Consider the following 7229-nt stretch of genomic DNA (forward strand, 5'->3'; position numbering starts at 1 on the left):
TGAGTCCACACACAGTTGTACAGGGCATTGAGTCCACACGCAGTTGTACAGGGCATTGGTGAGTCCACACACAGTTGTACAGGGCATTGGCGAGACCACACACAGTTGTACAGGGCATTGGTGAGACCGCACCTGGAGTATTGCGTACAGTTTTGGTCTCCTAATCTGAGGAAAGACGTTCTTGCCATAGAGGGAGTACAGAGAAGGTTCACCAGATTGATCCCTGGGATGGCAGGACTTTCATATGAAGAAAGACTGGATAGACTGGGCTTGTACTCGCTGGAATTTAGAAGATTGAGGGGGGATCTTATAGAAACTTACAATATTCTTAAGGGGTTGGACAGGCTAGAAGCGGGAAGATTGTTCCCGATGTTGGGGAAGTCCAGAACAAGGGGCCACACAGTTTAAGGATAAGGGGGAAGTCTTTTAGACCGAGTTTTTTTTCCACACAGAGAGTGGTGAGTCTGTGGAATTCTCTGCCACAGAGGGTAGTCGAGGCTAGTTCGTTGGCTATATTTAAGAGGGAGTTAGATGTGGCCCTTGTGGCTAAAGGGATCAGGGGGTATGGAGAGAAGGCAGGTACGGGATACTGAGCTGGATGATCAGCCATGATCATATTGAATGGCGGTGCGTACAGGCTCGAAGGGCCGAATGGCCTACTCCTGCACCTATTTTCTATGTTTCTATGTTTCTATGTTTCTATGTTTCTACCCCAAGTGTGTGTTGGAGAGATATAGGAGTTCCGTCTTCCTGGCCGCTGTGAGACTGCACAACCAGCACTGCTCCCAGCAGACGTGTCAACAGTCAACGTCACCCGTTCCTTCTCTCCACAGATGCTGCCCGACCCGCTGAGTTACTCCGGCGTTTGTGTGAAATAAACACCTTCGATTCGTACCAGCATCTGCAGTTATTTTCTTATACTTCATTGTGATCACGGCTGATCGTCACAATCAGTAACCGTTGTCTGCCTTCTCCCCATATCCTTGATTCCACTGACCCCCTAGAGCTCTATCTAACTCTCTTTTACAACCAACATAGGACACAGAAAATAGGTGCAGGAGGAGGCCATTCGGCCCTTCGAGCCTGTACTGCACCGCCATTCAATACGATCATGGCTGATCATCCACAATCAGTAACCTGTGCCTTCTCTCCGTACCCCCTGATCCTTTAGCCACAAGGGCCCACTCCCTCTTAAATATAGCCGACGAACTGGCCTCGACTACCTTCGGTGGCAGAGAATTCCACACAGACTCGCCACTCTCTCTGTGCGGAAGAAAAACCTTCACACAGATCCATCCGCGTACTAAAACTTGTTGTTGTTCGTTTGTTTGTTCCCGAAACTGCAACCAAACCGGTAGCTCTACAACCACCTTGCCCACCGTCCTCCCTCTGGTGCTAATGGAAGAGGTTTCATTGAAATCGGTGTTATATTTACAAAGTTATTCACATTTAAGGTTTAATTCTTTTTCCTAGGGAGGGAGGAGGGGGGTTTGGGGGGGGGGGGGGGGGGGGGGGGGGAGGCGGGGAGGGGGAGAGGGTGCTACATCAATGCAGGAGAGGTTTGGGCCCTAGAAACATAGGGAACAGGTGCAGGAGGAGGCCATTCGGCCCTTCGAGCCTGTACGCACCCCCCCATTCATTGTGATCACGGCTGATCGTCCACCATCAGTAAGCCGTGCCGGCCTGTGGAGGGAAATAACTGCAGATGCTGGCACAAATCGAAGGTACAAGATGCTGGAGTAACTCAGCGGTCGGGCAGCATCTCTGGAGAGAGGGAATGGGTGACGTTTCGGGTCGAGACCCTTCTTCAGAGGGAAGGGGGACCCCCCCCCCCCCCCCATCCTCCCCCACCTCCCATTCTGACAGAGAAATCCAGAGCAGTAACATGCCCTTCAGCCCATCTGGTCCGTGCCAGCCCCTTCCCAACCTCAGAATCAGTGGAGGGAGAGAGGGATTGAGGGATTGACAGGTGCTTCAGCCAACATTGGGGTGAAGAGATCCCTCATTGCCCTTCCTCACCGCCCTCCCTCCTCCCTCCCTCCCTCCCTCCCTCCCTCCCTCCCTCCCTCCCTCCTCCCTCCCTCCCTCCCTCCTCCCTCCCTCCCTCCCTCCCTCCCTCCCTCCCTCCCTCCCTCCCTCTCTCCCTCCCTCCCTCCCTCCCTCCCTCCCTCCCTCCCTCCTCCCTCCTCCCTCCCTCCCTCCCTCCCTCCCTCTTCTCCGCCACACTCTGCCCCCCTCTAAACTAAACTAGATTATTGGGGGGGGGTGTGTATGGGGGAAACCTCGGCTCCTCACCACCCCGGCTACGACAGAATGCCTCCCTCCCTCCCTCGCGTGTGTCACACCTTCTCGTCTTACCCTCCCCAGCCCGCACTACCGCTGCGGCCCTGGCCGAGCTCCCACTCCCTGACCTCCAGTTACACAAGGTCAGCCAAGACTCTCCTGCCCTGAGATGCCCTCCCTCCCTCCCCCCCCACCCTCCCTCCCATGCCCCAAAATAGCCCCACACTCTCTGCCCTGTGTCGTGATAGCAGCAGAATCAGGCCATTCGGCCCATCAGGTCCACTCCACCACTCAATCACGGCTGATCTATCTCTCCCTCCTAACCCCATTCTCCCCCTTCTCCCCACAACCTCTGACACCCGCACTGATCGACAATCTACCCCTCTCTGCCTTCAATATCTCCACTGACTCCACAGCCGTCTGTGGCAATGAATCCCACAGATTCACCAGGTTCAGCCACGATCACGTTGAATGGCGGTGCTGGCTCGAAGTGCTGAATGGCCTCTTCTGCACTTAGCGTCTATTATTAATACCCGGGATGGCAGGACTGACGTATGATGAAGAATGGTTCGACTGGGCTTGTATTCACTGGAGTTTAGACGGATGAGAGGTGGGCCTTATAGAACATATGCAATTCTTAAGGGATTGGACAGGCTGGATGCAGGAAAAATGTTCCGGATGTTGGTGGAATCCAGAACCAGGGGCCACACAGTTTAAGAATAAGGGGTCGGCCATTTAGAACTGAGATGAGGAAGAAACGTCTTCACCCAGAGAGTTGTGAATCTGTGGGAATCTCTGCCACAGAAGGCAGTGGAGGCCAATTCACTGGATGTTTTCAAGAGAGAGTTACATTTAATTCTAGGAGCTAATGGAATCAAGGGATATGGGGAGAAAGCAGGAATGTACCACAAGGCTCGGTGCTGGGACCGCAGTGACTAGTGGGGTACCGCAAGGCTCGGTGCTGGACCCCGCAGTGACTAGTGGGGTACCACAAGCTCGGTGCTGGACCCCGCAGCTATTTACAATATACATTAATGACTGGATGAAGGGATTAAAAGTACCATTAGCACATTTGCAGATGATACAAAGCTGGGTGGTAGTGTGAACTGTGAGGAAGGTGCTATGAGGTTGCAGGGTGACTTGGACAGGTGTGTGAGTGGGCGGATGCATGGCAGATGCAGTTTAATGTGGATAAGTGTGAGGTTGTCCACTTTGGTGGTAAGAATAGGAAGGCAGAGTATTATCTGAATGGTGTCAAGTTAGAACAGGGGACGTTCAACGAGATCTGGGTGTCCTAGTGCATCAGTCACTGAAAGAAGCATGCAGGTACAGCAGGCAGTGAAGAAAGCCAATGGCCTTCATGTTGGCCTTCATAACAAGAGGAGTTGAGTATAGGAGCAAAGAGGTCCTTCTGCAGTTGTACAGGGCCCTGGTGAGACCGCACCTGGAGTACTGTGTGCAGTTTTGGTCTCCAAATTTGAGGAAGGATATTCTTGCTATTGAGGGCGTGCAGCGTAGGTTCACCAGGTTAATTCCCGGATGGCGGGACTGTCGTATGTTGAAAGACTGGAGCGACTAGGCTTGTATACACTGGAATATAGAAGGATGAGAGGGGATCTTATCGAAACATATAAGATTATTAAGGGGTTGGACACGTTAGAGCAGGAAACATGTTCCCAATGTTGGGGGAGTCCAGAACCAGGGGCCACACAGTTTAAGAATAAGGGGTCGGCCATTTAGTACTGAGATGAAGAAAAACTCTTTCAGTCGGAGAGTTGTGAATCTGTGGGATTCTCTGCCTCAGAAGGCAGTGGAGGCCAATTCTCTGAATGCATTCAAGAGAGAGCTAGATAGAGCTCTTAAGGATAGCGGAGTCAGGGGTATGGGAGAAGGCAGGAACGGGGTACTGATTGAGAATGATCAGCCATGATCACATTGAATGGCGGTGCGTACAGGCTGAAGGGCCGAATGGCCTCCTCCTGCACCTGTCTTCAGAACTGCCTGAAGAGGCCATTCAGCTGCTGAGTCTATACTAGCTCCACACCTGTACATTCGTTCACCGCCCTCTGACTAAAGAAATTCCCCGCTCGACTCCTTCCTAAAGTAACGTCCTTTAATTCTGAGGCTGTGCCCTCTGGTCCTAGACTCTCCCACTAGTGGGAACATCCTCTCCACGTCCACTCTATCCGGGCCGCTCACTGTTCAATGAGGTCCCCCCTCGTCCTTCTGAACTCCAGCGAGTACAGGCCCAGTGCCCACAAACGCTCATCGTAAAGGTTAACCCACTCATTCCTGGGATGGTTCTTGTAAACCTCCTCTAGCTGCCTTACAGCGAATGTAGCGGGTTCCATCCCGACTACGGGTGCTGTCTGTGCGGAGTTTGCACGTTCTCCTGCGTGGGTTTTAGACAATAGACAATAGACAATAGACAATAGGTGCAGGAGGAGGCCATTCAGCCCTTCGAGCCTGTACGCACCGCCATTCAATGCGATCATGGCTGATCATTCTCAATCAGTACCCCGTTCCTGCCTTCTCCCCATACCCCCTCACTCCGCTATCCTTAAGAGCTCTATCCAGCTCTCTCTTGAAAGCATCCAACGAACTGGCCTCCTCCACTGCCCTCTGAGGCAGAGAATTCCACACCTTCACCACCCTCTGACTGAAAAAGTTCTTCCTCATCTCCGTTCTAAATGGCCGACCCCTTATTCTTAAACTGTGTGGCCCCTTGTTCTGGACTCCCCCAACATTGGGAACATGTTATCTGCCTCTAACGTGTCCAATCCCCTAATTATCTTATACGTTTCAATAAGATCCCCTCATCCTTCTAAATTCCAGTGTATACAAGCCCAATCGCTCCAGCCTTTCAACATACGACAGTCCGCCATTCCGGGAATTAACCTGGTGAACCTACGCTGCACGCCCTCAATAGCAAGAATATCCTTCCTCAAATTTGGAGACCAAAACTGCACACAGTACTCCAGGTGCGGTCTCACCAGGGCCCGGTACAACTGCACACAGTACTCCAGGTGCGGTCTCACTAGGGCCCTGTACAACTGCAGAAGGACCTCTTTGCTCCTATACTCAACTCCTCTTGTTACGAAGGCCAACATGCCATTGGCTTTCTTCACCGCCCGCTGTACCTGCATGCTTCCTTTCAGTGACTGATGCACTGGGACACCAGATCTCGTGAACCTCCCCCTCCTCCTAACTTGACACCATTCAGATAATAATCTGCCTTTCTATTCTTACTTCCAAAGTGAATAACCTTCACGGTTTTCTCCGGGTCCCCCCCACACTCAAAGACGTGCGGGTTTTGTCGGTAAATTGGCTGGTGGTCAATGTAAATAAATGTCCCCAGTGGGGTCTCGGATAGTGCTGGATCGCTGGTCGGCGTGGACCCCGGTGGGCCGAAATGTGCCTGTTTCCACGCCGTCTCTGGATAATAGAGTACTCAAAGAAGAGTAGGAATAAAACGGGTCCTTTTCGGATGGCAGGCAGTGACTAGTGGGGTACCGCAAGGCTCGGTGCTGGGACCCCAGCTATTTACAGTGTATATTAATGATTTGGACGAGGAATTGAAATGCAAACATCTCTAAGTTTGCGGACGACACGAAGCTGGGTGGCAGTGTTAGCTGCAGGAGGACGCTAGGAGGCTGCAGAGTGACTTGGATAGGTTAGGAGAGTGGGCAAATGCAATATAATGTGGATAATGTGAGGCTTTGGCGCAAGAACAGGAAAGCAAGAGTATTACCTGAATGGTGGCCGATTGGGAGAAGGGAGATGCAACGTGACCTGGGTGTCATGGTGCACCAGTCATTGAAAGCAAGCATGCAGGTGCAGCAGCAATGAAGAAAGCCAATGGTATGTGTTGGCATTCATAGCAAGAGATTTGAGTATAGGAGCAGGGAGGTTCTACTGCAGTTGTACAGGGCCTTGGTGAGGCCGCACCTGGAGTATTGCGTACAGTTTTGTCTCCTAACCTGGGAAAGACGTTCTTGCCTTAGAGGGAGTACAGAGAAGGTTCACCAGATTGATCCCTGGATGGCGGGACTTTCGTATGAGGAAAGACTGGATAGACTGGGCTTGTACTCGCTGGGATTTAGGGGGGATCTTATAGAAACATATAAAATCCTTAAGGGGTCGGAGAGGCTAGATGCGGGAAGATTGTTCCCGATGTTGGGGGAGTCCAGAACCAGGGGTCACGGCTTAAGGATAAGGGGGGAAGTCTTTTAGGACCGAGATGAGAAAACATTTCTTCACACAGAGAGTGGTGAGTCTGTGGAATTCTTTGCTCTCTCTTGAATGCATACGGAGATTGCCCTCTGAGGCAGAGAATTCCACAGATTCGCAACTCTCTGACTGGAAAAGTGTTTTTCCGCGTCTCCGTTCTAAATGGCCGACCCCTTATTCTTAAACTGTGTGTGGCCCCTGGTTCTGGACTCCCCCAACATTGGGGGTATGGGAGAAGGCAGGAACGGGGTACTGATTGAGAGTGATGGCCTACTCCTGCACCTATTGTCTATTGTCTATTAACATTGGGAAGGTAGTGGAGCCAGTTCGTTGGCTATATTGAGAGGGAGTTAGATGTGGCCCTTGTGGCTAAAGGGATCAGGGGGTACGGAGAGAAGGCAGGTACGGGATACTGAGCTGGATGATCAGCCATGATCGCATTGAATGGCGGTGCGTACAGGCTGGAAGGGCCGAATGGCCTACTCCTGCACCTATTGTCTATTGTCTATTAACATTGGAAGGTAGTGGAGGCCAGTTCGTTGGCTGTATTTAAGAGGGAGTTAGATGTGGCCCTTGTGGCTAAAGGGATCAGGGAGTACGGAGAGAAGGCAGGTACGGATACTGAGCTGGATGATCAGCCATGATCGCATTGAATGGCGGTGCGTACAGGCTGGAAGGGCCGAATGCCTACTCCTGCACCTATTTTCTATGTTTCT

This window comes from Rhinoraja longicauda, chromosome 39 (assembly GCF_053455715.1).
Source record: "Rhinoraja longicauda isolate Sanriku21f chromosome 39, sRhiLon1.1, whole genome shotgun sequence".
Lineage (NCBI taxonomy): Eukaryota > Metazoa > Chordata > Chondrichthyes > Rajiformes > Arhynchobatidae > Rhinoraja > Rhinoraja longicauda.